Source organism: Gouania willdenowi, chromosome 18, assembly GCF_900634775.1.
Source record: "Gouania willdenowi chromosome 18, fGouWil2.1, whole genome shotgun sequence".
Taxonomy (NCBI): domain Eukaryota; kingdom Metazoa; phylum Chordata; class Actinopteri; order Blenniiformes; family Gobiesocidae; genus Gouania; species Gouania willdenowi.
This window is the reverse complement of record NC_041061.1, coordinates 3,824,216-3,839,138: the sequence shown is the minus strand read 5'-3', so window position 1 is coordinate 3,839,138 and position 14,923 is coordinate 3,824,216. Positions and strand designations below refer to the sequence as shown.

At 37.3% G+C, this 14,923-nt stretch overlaps 1 long non-coding RNA gene across 3 annotated transcripts; it reads right to left on the bottom strand.

Annotated features, from left to right (window-relative positions):
- Positions 1 to 480: 480 nt before the first annotated feature.
- LOC114480550 (uncharacterized) lies at positions 481 to 14,738 on the bottom strand. 3 transcript variants are annotated; one of them, XR_003676125.1, is made up of 4 exons: positions 13,049 to 14,738; positions 4,836 to 5,041; positions 1,436 to 1,500; positions 481 to 1,346 (listed from the first exon to the last, which is right to left on the bottom strand). It is a non-coding gene; the product is annotated as an uncharacterized LOC114480550 (long non-coding RNA). The 3 variants fall into 3 exon arrangements; XR_003676126.1 differs by having other exon boundaries at positions 1,448 to 1,500; XR_003676124.1 differs by having other exon boundaries at positions 481 to 1,500; positions 13,049 to 14,737.
- Between the last annotated feature and the right edge of the window lie 185 nt (positions 14,739 to 14,923).

The following is a 14,923-nucleotide window of genomic DNA, read 5'->3' as shown; positions in this document are numbered from 1 at the left end:
TTTTACTAGTTACCAACAAACAACTTTTAACTAATCATAAAACCAGACAAGACCTGTATCACATGGTGAATACGTGAATTGAAAATTGTCAAATAGAATTGTTCATGTGAAATACATCTTATTGTGTGTATTTTGTTGTTGTTGAGTAATGCAACTAAATCAGCAACACTTAAAAACATTGCTCGGCTAATGCTAGGTTAGTGCTTTCAGATCCTTCCAACGTATGCGCAAAAGCCGCCTCCATCTGGTTGGACTATTACACGTCAGTTTGGTACTATTTACAAGGTTGAAACCCTGCTTTTTAAAAAGAAGTAGAAATTTATGTTTTGAGTGAATTACGACTGATTTTGGCTTTTACTTTATTTTTCGTTTGGTTTTTTATTGTCAATGTTTTGTATTGTGTTTTTATCCCTTTTCTTTTTTAAATTAACAATTAAAAACACCACAAAACAGTCACATATTTAAATGTGTACTATTAAAATATTTAACAAACATTGCATGGGTGGTTTATATTCAAATATCACGTCCCAGTAGCTCTGTCGTAAGGATTGCGAGTAAAGGAAGTGACGTAGACTATGCTAATGCGTTGAAAGGATCTGAAACGATTCGGCCCGTGAAAGTATTGGGCACTGACAGTGCTAATGCTAGGCTAATGCTATTGCTAGGCTAATGTTAATGCTAAAGCTAGCTAATGCTATGCTAACACTATTATTAAGCTAGTGCTAGTGCTAGTTAATGTTAATACTAGGCTAATGTTATTGCTAGGCTAATGCTAATACTAGGCTAATACTAAGATAATGTTAATGCTAAGTTCATGCTAGGTTAAAGTTGATACTAAAGCTAACTCTAATGTTATGCTAATACTAATATGAGGTTAATACTAATGCTAGCTAATGTTTATGCTAAGCGAATGCTCACACGAGGTAAAGTGCTAAAGCTAATTAATGCTAATGCTAGGTTAATGCTAATGCTTGCTAATGTTAATACTAGGCTAAGACTAATGCTAGGCGAATGCTAAGATAATGCAGGTTCTGCGACGCAGTTAGCATCTGCATCCACACTTACGTTTCCTTCAGGAAATGCAAACATTCTCGTTGTACATGTTACACACGTGGTTGTGTCTATACATGCCATTTCTGTTTTTTCAGACACAATCAGATGAAGCTAAACACCTCCACACACAGAGGAAGGTTAATTACTATAGATTATTTCCTTTCCTTTGGTCTCAGAGACCAACAGAGAAAACTGCAGTGCTGAGTTTGTCCTTCACTTTTTCCACCCAGTGATTTCTGCCACTAACTTCTCAAAGAGCAACTGTGCAGAGTTCCTTACGTCTGTTCTGAAGCCTGTGGTGGAGCAGAGAAGATAAATCAACAGAGGAGATGTTTGGTGCATTGATGGATGTGGATGGATGAACAGGAACTGTTCACGTCACCTTCAGTCGTACTTCATCACTGCCTGTTGGATGTGTTGGATGTGTTGGATGGTCTTACAGAAACCCTGTGAGAAACAGAAGAGTCAAAGTGACAGAGACACACACACCTGATCATAAAAATACTTCTTTGTTCTTCTGCATTGACTTATTTGATTTATTCAGATTTCATTCTGTGTATTTCTGTTGTTTTTGGAGTCATTTTTATATCGGATTTCTGTTGTAGTTTTATGTCTGTTTGGTGTCATTTTATACCATTTTTTAAAAATATTTTCTGTCATTCTCTGCATTTTTGTTGTGTGTTTTTTCTGTCCATTTTTAATCTTATTTATCATTAATTTTTTTTAGATCCTTTTGTCTATTTATCATTTCATTTTTGTATATTTATGTTTTCCTTTTGTGCATTTTTCTGTAATTTTGTGTATTTTTTTGGTAGTCACTTTGTGTATTTAAGTCATCATTGAATTTATGTATATCTTATATAGTGTATTTCTGGTATGTTTTACCCTGCGTTTATCAGTCCGCGTTTATCAGTCCGCGTTTATCAGTCCGCGTTTATCAGTCCGCGTTTATCAGTCCGCGTTTATCTGTCCGCGTTTATCAGTCTGCGTTTATCTGTCTGTTAGCAAGATAACTTAAAAAAAGAGAAAACTGATAAATAGGAAAAGGAACAGGTGATAACATTTTGGTGATGTTCTGGCAACCAAAATTAATTTCCCATCCACACTGTGGAACTTCTGTAAAATTCTGACATCATCACTGTTGATGATGTCATCAGTCCTACCGATACAGTAATGACACTGGTATATTAGAACATGTCTGATGTCAAACATTAACTCTTCTAAATAAGCCTGTGGATGTAAACATGCCAAAAACCAATTGTACAAAGACAGAATCTTACGCTTCGCACGCAGCGGCGTTCACCCAGACGCTTTTTAAATCTTCAAACAATGTTCCGACTGTCGTCTTGGGCGATTTCAATGTTGACCTTATAGAGTCCCCACAACACCAAATCATGACAATCGTGCACCAGTTTGGTTTCAGTACTGTACTCTATTGGATGTTTTTATGTCAACAACTATCAGCGTCCTGACATCACTGTTGCAGACTGCTATTTTTTAGACTATGATACAGCATTTATCTATTTGTATATATATATATATATATATTGTCATTGTTTGCAAATATATTGAAGTTGTTTGTTTTACTTTTTAAATAAAAAATAAATAAAAAAATAGAACTGGCCCTCACGGAACATGATTTGTATCAAGGTTGCAATATTTTAATAACTATTTGACAATTAATAATGTCATTGTTATTTCAAATGATAATGGTATGTTTTGATTATCAATGAATATAATAGTGTATATAAAATCAATGTAGAACTACAACATAGAGTGGAAATCACAATATGGGTGGAAATGAGCTGCTTGGCGGAGGTCTGCGCTCTCCGAGTGCTTTTCTAGTTTTGTTTATGTTTACGAGTCTCATTCTGTGTATTTTTGTTTTTTTATTTGGTCTTTTTCGAGTCCGGTTTGTCGTATAGTTTTTGTCATTCTCTGCATTTTTGTTGTTTTGGAGTTTTGCGAGTCTTCTTTTCTGTTCTTGTATATTTTTCAGTTATTTTCTAGATCCTTTCGTCTAGTTGTCTTTTCATTTGTGTGTATTTTTGTTTTTCAATTTGTGTATTTTTGCTGTTGTGTGTATTTGTCTGTCATTCTGTGCATTTATTTTTGAATTCACGATACATCAGCTGCAAGATGTTGGATTCAATATGATGCAGTATTTTATTTTGAAGGTCAAAAGATTAAAAAAAAAAAAAAAAAAAGCATTTTAATTGTTGTGTGCATAAAATTGTTCCATCTCTTGTATCCACCACACAAGATTGACTTCAGGAGAAGCAGGGGATCTGCTGCAGATACCACAGCACACCTTTAAAGTTCAGCCTATTTTCAGATCAATGCATCCTAGACTTTTGTCTTTGACCTTTAGTACCAAATACTGAGTAAACATGTGTTTATAAATGTTAGAATCAAGGCAAAGAGTGAGTGGAGCTTTAAGGTAAATACAGCTGCTGTGTTGTCCTTCCACCACTAGTAGGCAGTCTAACACTGGCTGGAACTAATGCTACAGGAACCTGTGGATTTATTCACCCTGGTCCTGGATAGCCCCTGTCCTGCATGTTCTAGATCACACATGGGCAACTGACAATTTTAGTTCATCCCCCAAGGTAAACAAACACACAGAATTACAAAAAAAAACACACAAATATCAACAGTAAAAATGCACAAAATGATTCCAGAGACACAAAAAAATTATAGAAAAATACAAGAAAAACAAAAACATATGCAGTTACAAAAATCTACACACGGAGGACAACAAAAACATGCAAAAGGACTGAAAAAACACACATTAAGCATCCAATGATGACACACAATGCCATAACAAAAATACACAACACCACAACAGAAATACACTAAAAACAAATGACAAGAAAATCACACAAAACATCCAACAAAAATACACAAAGCAACAACAGAAATACACTAAAAATGACTAGCCAAATCACACAAAATACTACATAAAATACAAAAAACTATAACAAAAATACAAAAAACAACAGAAATACACAAAACTGACAAAAAGAAATAAACAAAACAACAAAACAGAAATATACAAAAAATAACAAGACAATTTACACAAAACATTAAACAAAATCACAAAACAACAAAAATACACAAAACATTAGAAATACACACAAAAAAAGACCAGAAAACTGTAATTTTCGATCACTAGTTCCTTTCATAACTTCTTAAAACTTGATGTCTGATGTAACCCTACACAAGATTTATTTCTTACCTCAACCCAGCAAATAAAGACGTCTTGAATCTTAAATGTATAAACTATATTTGCATTAAATTAATCAACAGAGGCTGAACACTTAATCAAATCAGATGTCAGCTGATATGGAATTACAGAACTCTCTCCTGCCCTAAACAGACCAGATAGCAACGTACACTGACAGCATTCACCAAGGTCTCTGCTTGAGGAGGCTTTGCTATGTTATGACTACAGCTATCAGCAACATACATAACGCTGAGAACACTGAACAGCAGCAGATTCACTGAGACACACGCACTGAAATTTGCGCCTTTGAAAATGTGTCTTGGTTTAGAAACAGGTGCTCTTGAAAGGGTAACAAATTACAAGCTCTATCCAAAGATCATTGTAGTGGTCGTGATAACAGAGCGCAGCCTCCTCAGGCAGAGGCCTTGGTGAATGCTATCAGTCTACGACGGTATCTGGCCTGCTTAGAGCAGTCTGACCAGGAGAGAGTTCTGTAAATACATAACAGTTCCTTTAGAAGCAGCGTCAGGTGCTCAAGCGCTCAGCGCCATCTTACCTCCTTCACAGGCTGGGAGTGACACCCCAACTTTGTTAAGAATATGCCATCAGGCTCGTATCCAGTGGAAATCTTCTCACGGGAATCACGAGTGTACTCCCACCGTCTCTTCCATCGCGACGTCCGATCTCACTCCTGTCGCACAGAGCGATCTACAGCAGTCGTCACGTGTGCATATCGTCGTCAGAAGAAGCTCCGACACACATCTTAGTGTTGTTCATAGTAAGAAATGAAAAAAAATAGTAAAGAACATGGAAAGTCAATGAAAGAAGGTAAGAGCTAATGATAAACATGCTAATGCTAGAGTGCAGTGCCAGTTCACCATTTACTTTATGAACCAACCTGAAGTCTCAAAAGTCTGGGACCATTTCATTGAAAATTTAGGTAGAACTAACATCTGTGACATGAAAGTAACAGTAATAAGCTCGAATCAAAGCAGCAGAAAACTGTTTTATATATTTTTTTAATTAATTGGGGAAAACTGTATTGAAAAATTTTGAGTAATGCTCCTCCTGCCCCCGCAAACTCCACGTATGCTTTGAAGGTATTCTTTAATGAAATTTTCTTCATCTCCTCACTTCTTAGGCCACGTTTGTTTGAAACCGATGCTCCGACGCAGTCATCTCGCCATCTCATTGGGGTCCTTGGACTCTTGAGATTGTCTGTTAACTGAAATATTCAATGTGTCATATCGCAGTTGTCGTCCTCCAGGGTTTGATAATTAGCATTAGAGTAGCGCTCCCTGCAGGACTTTTAAAACGTCTCAGTGGAGACAGTCTTATGCACCTAGGCTTATATTTGCTTGTGTGTGCATCGACCCCACGGCACTGCAGAGATGATGTCACATGATGATATGGAGCTACAGTTTTCTTGGAGTGGGGGCGTTGTGGGGAGGGGGGGGGGTGGCTCTGCTTTTTCTGGTTGTCGCAGTGTCAGTCAAGGTAAATGTATTCCTCCTCCTCCCCCGTTTTCTTCTCTATGGCAGCTTTTCCTCCATCTTCCACTCCCTCTCTCTCTCTCTCCCTTTTTGTTCTTCCTCTTATTGTTTTATTTTCCATAAGCTCGTCCAAGCTTTAAAAATAGAAGATATATCCCCTCTCTTTTTTTTTGCTTCCTGTGCTTTTCCTCTTTTTTTGTTCTGCAGTCTCTCTGCACTCACCATCTCTCTCCATCTCATGCTGTAGTATATAGAGCCCTGCTAGAGTTAAACACAGAGGATTCTGCGCCTCATGAAAAAGAGCTAGAAGTTGATTCTCTACATTTCAATGACATGCTAATTCTTCCTTTGCCTTTTTAAACCCCAGCTCTCACATGTGTGAATTCCACATTTTCCACCTGTTTTCTGTGATCATGGAATATCGGAGGCCCTACCAGGATTGTCCTGGTGTCAGGTGCACTGACAAATGGTTCTTTGTCTCTGCGTGTTGGCCATGAGATAGACTGCCTTCCTGTCATAGGTTTGTCCAATGTGAACTCCAACACCCGCAGAACTGCGTACAGGAATAAGTGGGGTTAGAGAGCACAAAGACTGATACACAACAACCACAATGTGGCAAACTTTTATCCCTGTGGTTCTCAAATAGAAATATTTGTGTTTTGTTGTCATACATTTGTACTTTCACGGGGATCATAAAATATTTTTGATTCGCAACTTTCATGCATAAATATTTCAAACACATTCCCAGAGGGTTGGATGTTGAAAGGTAGCAGCAAGGTGAGGGACAGATACACTAAAACTCTGCCCTCGGTCAATCAGGTGAGTCTTGTTGGATTAAAGTAGATTCTTGAACTGAGACAGAGTCTTGAATTAAAGAGAGTCTTGAACTAAAGCAGTCTAGTGATACTGGCTAACTATAGACTCAATCAGCAACCTTCCATTCATGGCCAAGATCATTGAGAAGGTGGTCTTCAACTAATTGAGTCAATTCTTAACATTCAACAAAATATTTGATACATTTCAGTCAGGTTTTGGTTCTCATCACAGCACAGAAACTGCTCTGATCAAAGTGATCAATGACATAAGGTTGAACACTGATTCAGGAAAAGTATCTGTTCTCATTCTATTGGATCTAAGTGCTGCATTTGACACTGTAGATCATACAATTTTGTTGCACAGATTGCAAACATGGGTTGGACTAAATGGAAAAGTAATGCAATGGTTTAAGTTCTACTTGAAGGAGCGAAGCTATTTTGTAAGCATTGGAAACTTTGAATCTGACAGATTACCAATGTCCTGTGGGGTTCCTCAGGGATCTGTTCTTGGACCTCTTCTGTTTAGCCTTTATATGCTTCCTTTAGGACAAATTTTACAGAACTGTAAGGTTAATTATCAGAGCTACGCAGATGACACACAACTATATCTATCACTGAACCCAGATGACTATGGTCCCATTGAGGTGTTGTGTGACTGTTTAGAAAAAGTAAACTGCTGGATGAGTGAAAACTTCCTTCAACTAAACCATGACAAGATGGAGGTGATTGTCTTTGGTAACAAGGAAAAGAGGACCGCTGTCAGCAATTATCTTGAGTCTCGATCTTTAAAAGCTAAAGACCAAGTCAAAAACCTTGGTGTTCTGATCTGACATTATCTCCAGCAGACTGGACTATTGTAATGGTCTTCATCAAACATCTACAGCTGGTTCAGAACGCTGCAGCTCAGGTCTGAACCAGAACAAAGAGGTCAGAACACATTAGTCCAGTTTTAAAGTCTTTACAGTGGCTTCCAGTCAACCTCAGAGGAGACTGTAAAGTTCTGCTGCTGGTGTATAAATCTGTGAATGGGTTTGGTCCAGAATACATCAGTGACATGTTAGTCAGGTATGAACCCAGCAGGTCTCTCAGATCTATGGACACAGGTCAGATAGTGGAGCCCAGAACTCATAGTAAACATGGTGATGCTGCTTTTAGTTGTTATGCTGCAAAGAAGAACAAACTGCAGCAGAGCTGAAGTCAGCATCACATGTGAACATTTTTAAATCAAAGTTAAAGGCACTTTTTTCTCTACTGCGTATGATTGAGAGAGAGACTTTTAGTCATGTTGTTGATGTCATGTGTTTGTTGATGATTTTAATTAATTTTACTGATGATTTTAAATGTTTTTATTGATTTTAAGCTGTTGAATGTTTTCTGTTGCACTTTTTGATTACGTAAAGCACATTGAGTTGCCTTGTGTATGAAAAGTGCTGTACAAATAAATTTGCCTTATCTTGACTTGAACTAAAGCAGAGTTTTGAACTATATAAGAGTCTTAAACTAAAGTAGAGTCTTGAACTAAATAAGAGTCTTGAACTAAAGCAGTTTTGAACTAAATAAGAGTCTTAAACTAAAGTAGAGTCTTGAACTAAATAAGAGTCTTGAACTAAAGCAGTTTTGAACTAAATAAGAGTCTTGAACTAAAGCAGAGTCTTGAATTAAAGAGAGTCTTGAACTAAAGAAGAGTCTTGAACAAAATAAGAGTCTTGAACTAAAGCAGTTTTGAAGTAAAGTGAGTCTTGAACTAAAGCAGTTTTGAACTAAATAAGAGTCTTAAACTAAAGTAGAGTCTTGAACTAAATAAGAGTCTTGAACTAAAGCAGTTTTGAACTAAATAAGAGTCTTGACCTAAAGAAGAGTCTTGAATTAAAGAGAGTCTTGTACTAAAGAAGAGTCTTTAACTCAAGCAGAGTCTTGAACTAAAGAAGAGTCTTGAACAAAATAAGAGTCTTGAACTGAAGAAGATTCTTGAACTAAAGCAGAGTCTTGAACAAAGAGTCCCAATCCTCCTACCTGTGGGTTAATGGAAATCATTGGAACAGAGGAACAAAATTTGGACATTGCCATTACACCCCTCTTTGGTCCACCCATTCCACATAGTTTCAATGAGTTTAGCTTATTCTGTTAAATAATCCAAAGGTTTTGTTTTTCTGGAAACCTGCGAGTCTAATCATTTGTGTCAAGGGGATAAGCAAAAGCATGGCGTCCTATTTACTCAACATGTAACTGCGTGTTCTCGCTTTTCTGAATTCTTGCACCGTAATGAGCGTCCTCTGCGATCCCGTTTAAACTGGACCAGCACCCAAAGGGGAACCAGACTGAGAGTAGCTTCTCCTGGGACCTGATAGATGAACCAAAACATTTTCAGGGTTCAATATATCAGTTTGAAGCATTAGAATGGAGCTTTATGTTTAAAGTAACTAAACACATCATTATAAATCAATAGACTTGGTGATTGGCTATTCTTGTGAAACTTTTTCAAATTAAAGTCAGTGCTCATGGATCAAAAACAAAAAAGGAATCGAGACAAAGAATCAGGGGTTGGTTTTCAGAGATATCTGTAACTTTTCCATTAGCACGGATCACATATTGCATTAGACGAAATCAACTAGTGTAGGACAGCATCATGGGAGTTAGTTTTCTTTTATTCTTGGGGGAAACAGATACAACCCATTGATTGTTCCGTCTCAGTGAAAAAAGACCGGATGTCTACAACGATTGATTTACAGGCACCAAGGAAACTCAACCAAGTCTCATCTCAGCTGAATATTTCTTATTATCTTTGTTATATTTTGCAGTAATCTATAACTGTATGGTTTGTTTTCATTGTTATCATAACGTGTCAATATAAATGTCACCGTAAAGCTGATAGGCATTGCTCATTTACACTGGTTTATATAGATTTTGTACCTATTCTTATATATTCATATAAATCTAAAGTGTATTGTCTAAAGTCCAAATTCCAAAGTCTAAAGTCTAAAGTTTAAAAGTGTAAACTTTAGACTTTTTAAATATTTATATTAAATTTAATACACCAAAGTCTTAAGTCCAAAGTTCAAATTCCAAAATCCAAAATCTAAAGTCTAAAGTCTAAAGTTTAAAAGTGTAAACTTTAGACTTTTTAAATATTTATATTAAATTTAATACACCAAAGTCTTAAGTCCAAAGTTCAAATTCCAAAATCCAAAATCTAAAGTCTAAAGTCTAAAGTCTAAAGCCCAAAATTCAAAAGTCCAAAGTCTAAACTTTAGACTTTGGACTTTAGATCTTTGGACATCAGACTTGTCTCTAAAGTCCAAAGTTCAAAAGTCGAAAGTCAAATGTCGAAACTATAGGTGGAAGTCATTGTTTTGGGTCAGTGGATAAGAGGGTTAAGGGTGAAAAATGTTGTAGTTTTATGTGAAGTTGAAGTGTAAAATAAAAATATAAATTCTGATTAAAAAAATTGAGATAAACAGGAGCAACGAAGCAGATGGAGTTTAAAGCAGTACGCAGCAAATTTTATTCAGTGCAGAAAACACAATACAGGGAGTGTTTTTTTTGTGCATTCCCACCTCTGCCACCATTTCTGATAGTCCAACAACACATCATAAGACTGAAAATGTCCAAAAATACACAAAGGGGGGGAATTCATCGTCTACACATTTCACATGCCGTCACAACATAAAACAAATCGGAAAAAGTTTCACACAAAGATTCGTAGAAACGTGAACCGATCGACAAGAAAGAAATAAAACATTGAGTATAACGAGGAATAACCATTGGTGGGTTGTGGGATGGGGGCCCTGTAGAGCTTCCTGATTGGCAGATGCCTCCCTGAAACAACGGTGGTCACTGATTGGCCACGCAGCGAAAGCCTCAATGCCACACTGTGGACGTACAATCATCTCAAAGACAAACTAATGGTTTTAAGTCTTCTTCTGGGTAGCTTCACGTTTGCTTTGCGAACACTACAGACAACGAAACAGTTGATGTACAAGGAGAAAATATCTAAATATATGCTTTCTTTTGTTTTTCTCTTCTCTAAAGTATGGCTTTGATGTCACTTCTAGGCTGTAAAGCTGAGCTCACGGCTCTGAGTAGTCCTTTCAATCACTTTAGTCAAGCAGGAAAAGAAGTGAATGGAGATCAGAAGCCTGGGAGAATGGTTACGTACAAAAGCCAAGGCTGCACATTCGCCAAACATCAGTCACGGGAGCTTTTTTGGAGGATATTGAGATTCTATATTAAGCCAGCAGTTCTCATCTTGTGGTTCAGGACCCGAATGTAGGTTCTTAATGTTCCAAGCATTGTCCTGGCCAAAACAGATGGGTATGTTTATAAATGTTTACTATGAACCCTTTTTTCTAACACACTCTCTAAACCAGGGGTGTCCAACTCTTTTTAGCTCAGGGGCCAAATTTGGACCAGTTTGATCTCAAGTGGGCCACAGATTTTAGGCGGGAAACAGTCATTTCAACAATAATGTTCCCTAGTTTGTACTTGTTCTAGTGAAGGATCCAGGATCTTCACTTAAATTGATTTTAATGACCACATCTTTAAATTGGGGAAATTTTGTGGAATATTTTGAGGGAAAACTACAGGATTTTGGAAAAAGTTGTGCAAATATTGTGGAGTTTCATTGAATTTGTGTATTTAGAGGAACTGAGATATCTACAACGGAACTAGTTGGTCATTTACACAATTATTCATGGTTTTTTTTCTTGGTCATTTTTAATTCCTCCTGTGGGTCGAATTGGATGCTCTAAAGCAGACATGGGCAACCGGGGGCCACATAAGGCCCTCGCTAATTTTTTGTGGGCCCCAAATCAAATCCTCAAAAATCGTAATTCAAGAAGTTGAAAAGAATATGAACCCCATCATGATACACAAAATAACTTCCATAACACAAAATGTCAGCAAATTGCATAAAAAATTCAAAAACTACACAAATAACTCATAGAACATAAAATGAGACAACAACCACTTCAACAAAATGTCTACAAAAACACACAAAACAACATATCCAGACACAAAATGACGGGAAAATACAGAAAGCGAAAACAAAAATACAGAAAGTGAGCCCAAAGTTGCACAAATCGACAGCAAAAATGCAGTAAATGACAGAAAAATGCAGTAAATGACAGAAAAATACACAAAACTACAACAAGATCACAAAAAATTACAGAAACACACAATGACTCCAAAAACACACAAAATGATAAAAAAAACTGACAAAGCATAAAAAAATTTTTTTCCCCCTGTAATAATACTCTGATTGGTCAATATTCTAAATGCTGACATGAATGTTAATCATGTGGCCCTTGAATCAGATACAATCACATATTTTTGTGGCCCCCGCTGTGATAGAGTTGCCCATCCCTGCTCTAAAGGGCCTTGAGTTTGACACAAAACTAAAACCTTCATCATTCTATATTTTGACTGCTTCGTCTTTTCAAATTTGAAACTTGGTTCACAGCTTGTTACAAACGGGTTGTTGTGGGTCCTGAAACCAGAAAAGTTCAAAACCACTAGAGATCACAGCAGGGAGACTTTATATCATTTACAGCGAGAACTTTGCCTTCAGTAAAGACAGCGGTTGAACTAAACAGAGCTAAATCGGACCAACTTTAGCACAATGGAAGAAGGGCTAAACATCACAGTCAACTGGAAAACTCAATCAGGCTTTAGCAAAATGGGCATTTTTAAGCTTGGGCAGATCAAAAACGGAAAGGTAGTGATCTAAATTTGTAGCTAGAAGCTAGCGTACAGTGTGCCTGGAAAAATGGTCCAATTTTACTTTGTTAGTTCCAAATATAAATGTCAATTTGTCACTTGTTAATAATGTTGGTGACTCACTTGCCACAATGTACCCTGGTTCAGTTGTCGCGATTGTTAGCAGACATGAACTGATTAGCTTCACGGTTAGCAAAAACATCAATAGGTTTTAACTGTGTTGAATCATAGATAGAATACATTTTCCTTCATTTTACAGAGGAGTACTGTACAGTACTGTATTAGGGATTAAGGGGTTTTTATTTAGTTTTGAAACACAATAATAAACAAGCATTACAGTTAAAATATACATCTACCGCTAACTTAAGCTAAATCACACTATTTTCTGCACCACGTCCAAAAAATATTTTTCTATTCTAATCTATATTAAAACAAAGGTTGAAAAAAGATGTTTACGTGAAAAGTAACATTTATCTATAACATAATATTTTTCATTAATCAACAGAAAAACAGCATTTAATCCAGGCTAGCTCGGCTGCACATGCTAATGTAGCAACAAGTAGTCCTTGGAGTGTCACATGACCACTGCTGGTTTGTATGGGTTAAATTCAACAAAACGTAACATATTTGTGATGTGAAATGTGTTTAGAGCCTTCACAGAAAGCACTGTGCTTTATGAGAAGAAAGAAGAATTGCCTTTAGCTGAGTTAGCTTGTTAGCTTAGCTCTATTTTGTGTCACGCTTACCGTATACAGATGGAATCCCACCACAGTGAGCCAACTGGACAAGGCAGAACAGATATCTTTTAAGCTTCGTGCACCAAATCAAATTCATACTGTGGTTAAATATGAGGTTTAGTTAGTGGGAGAGAGCAGTTCGTTAACAAACCCAGGCCCGATGGGACGGAGGGAGGATACGGAGTCGCCTCCCGCCCTCGAAATAGAAACTAGGTTACATTCCTTTAATAATTCTAGTAATTAGTGAGATTGTTATTGAAGTTATGGAGAGGAGGAGTCTGGGTTTCTGTGCTACATACGTCGGGAGAAGAAAGGAGAAGGGTGAGTACGTATTATTATTCCATTTGTACAATTTTCTTGTACGTAGAGGGTGCTTTTATCCGTCCCCGTGCAGTCTGAGGGAGCTCAGGTTCACGGCTCTTTCTCCGTCAAGTGTTTATTTAAGGGTGTGAAGGTTTGAGTTACCGACAGAAGTCAAATGTAACCAAACACCGGCTCACAGCGGACACACGTGACGTGGTGGAGACGCCTGCCCGCGACTTCAGACACGGCCTATACGACCTCGGCCGGGTAAGGTTGCAGAAAGGTAAAGATAGCAGAAAGGTGGCGAGGACACAAGGACAAGGTCTACTTTAAGGTGGCAAGGTCGGCACAGCTGCTAACTTCCTCTCTTTGTTTGTTAACAAGTCTAATTCTGGAGATATGTTCAACTTTAAGAGATACATTTTTTTTTTTTTTTTTTTACAGTTTCAGACCGACTATTATACTCTAACATCATCCTATTTTTAACCGTTGCAAAATAAATAAATTAATCAGCCTTAAAAGCAGTTGGTTAGAAATTGGCCAAAAGGTCACATAATGAATATCCTACTCATGGCGTGATGTTAAACCCTTTTTGTGCCAAAAATGGTAGTAACATGAGATTTACCATTTGAGACTTAGTGGCGTGGGAGCTTTGTATCTGATATGGGAAGAATGTTAATATCGGGACTCATCATGAGTAGTGTTCCTTTCAATCAGGGGGTGTTTCGGCCTTTTAAAGAGATCCTCCACTGTTTTTACAAATGTGGCCTAAAACCTGTAAAATGTACCTATTAGAAGATCTATGCCTAACAAAACACGCTATTTTGCACCATTTTCATTTAATTAATTTTTAAAAATGGAATCTATTTTACCGTTTGAGAGCCTGTGTGCCACCATGTTGAAATGACGTCATTGATGACGTAAATCGACCCTTTTAGTCCATTGAGTTCTAAAGGAGGTGAAGCATTCAGGATCATTTAGCAGCTTTTTCAGTCAAAATAACAACTTGTGCTGCTTTGAGTTACTCTAAAAATCAGTAAAAGTCGATGTAAACCTCTTTGTTTACCGAAATTTGATAAACAAAATCCGTGAGTCAAAACAATCTGTGACCAGAGGGGGCGACAGTTCCAGCTCTGCTGTTTCGTAGACGCCATGAAGCAGAGAAGAAGAGCTCCGCGCATGTAAATACAGGTAACCAGGATCCAATGCTCATTAATGCTGACCCAAGTAGAATCTGTCTGTTGCAAAGAAATGGTTGAAGGTATGGTTTAATGGTTTAAGTCTAGATTTTTTTTTTGCTTCTCTTCTTCATGGCGTCTATAAAACAGCAGAGTTGGAACTGTCGCCCCCTGCGGTCACAGATTTTTTCAGCTCACAGATTTTGTTTATCAAATTACGGTAAACAAAGAGGTTTACATCAACTTTTACTGATTTTTAGAGCAACCCAAAGCAGCACAAGTTGTTATTTTGACTGAAAAAGCTGCTAAATGATCTTGAATGCTTCCTCCTATAGAACTCAATGGACTAAAAGGGTTGATTTACATCACCGATGACATCATTTCAACATGGCGGTGCACAGGG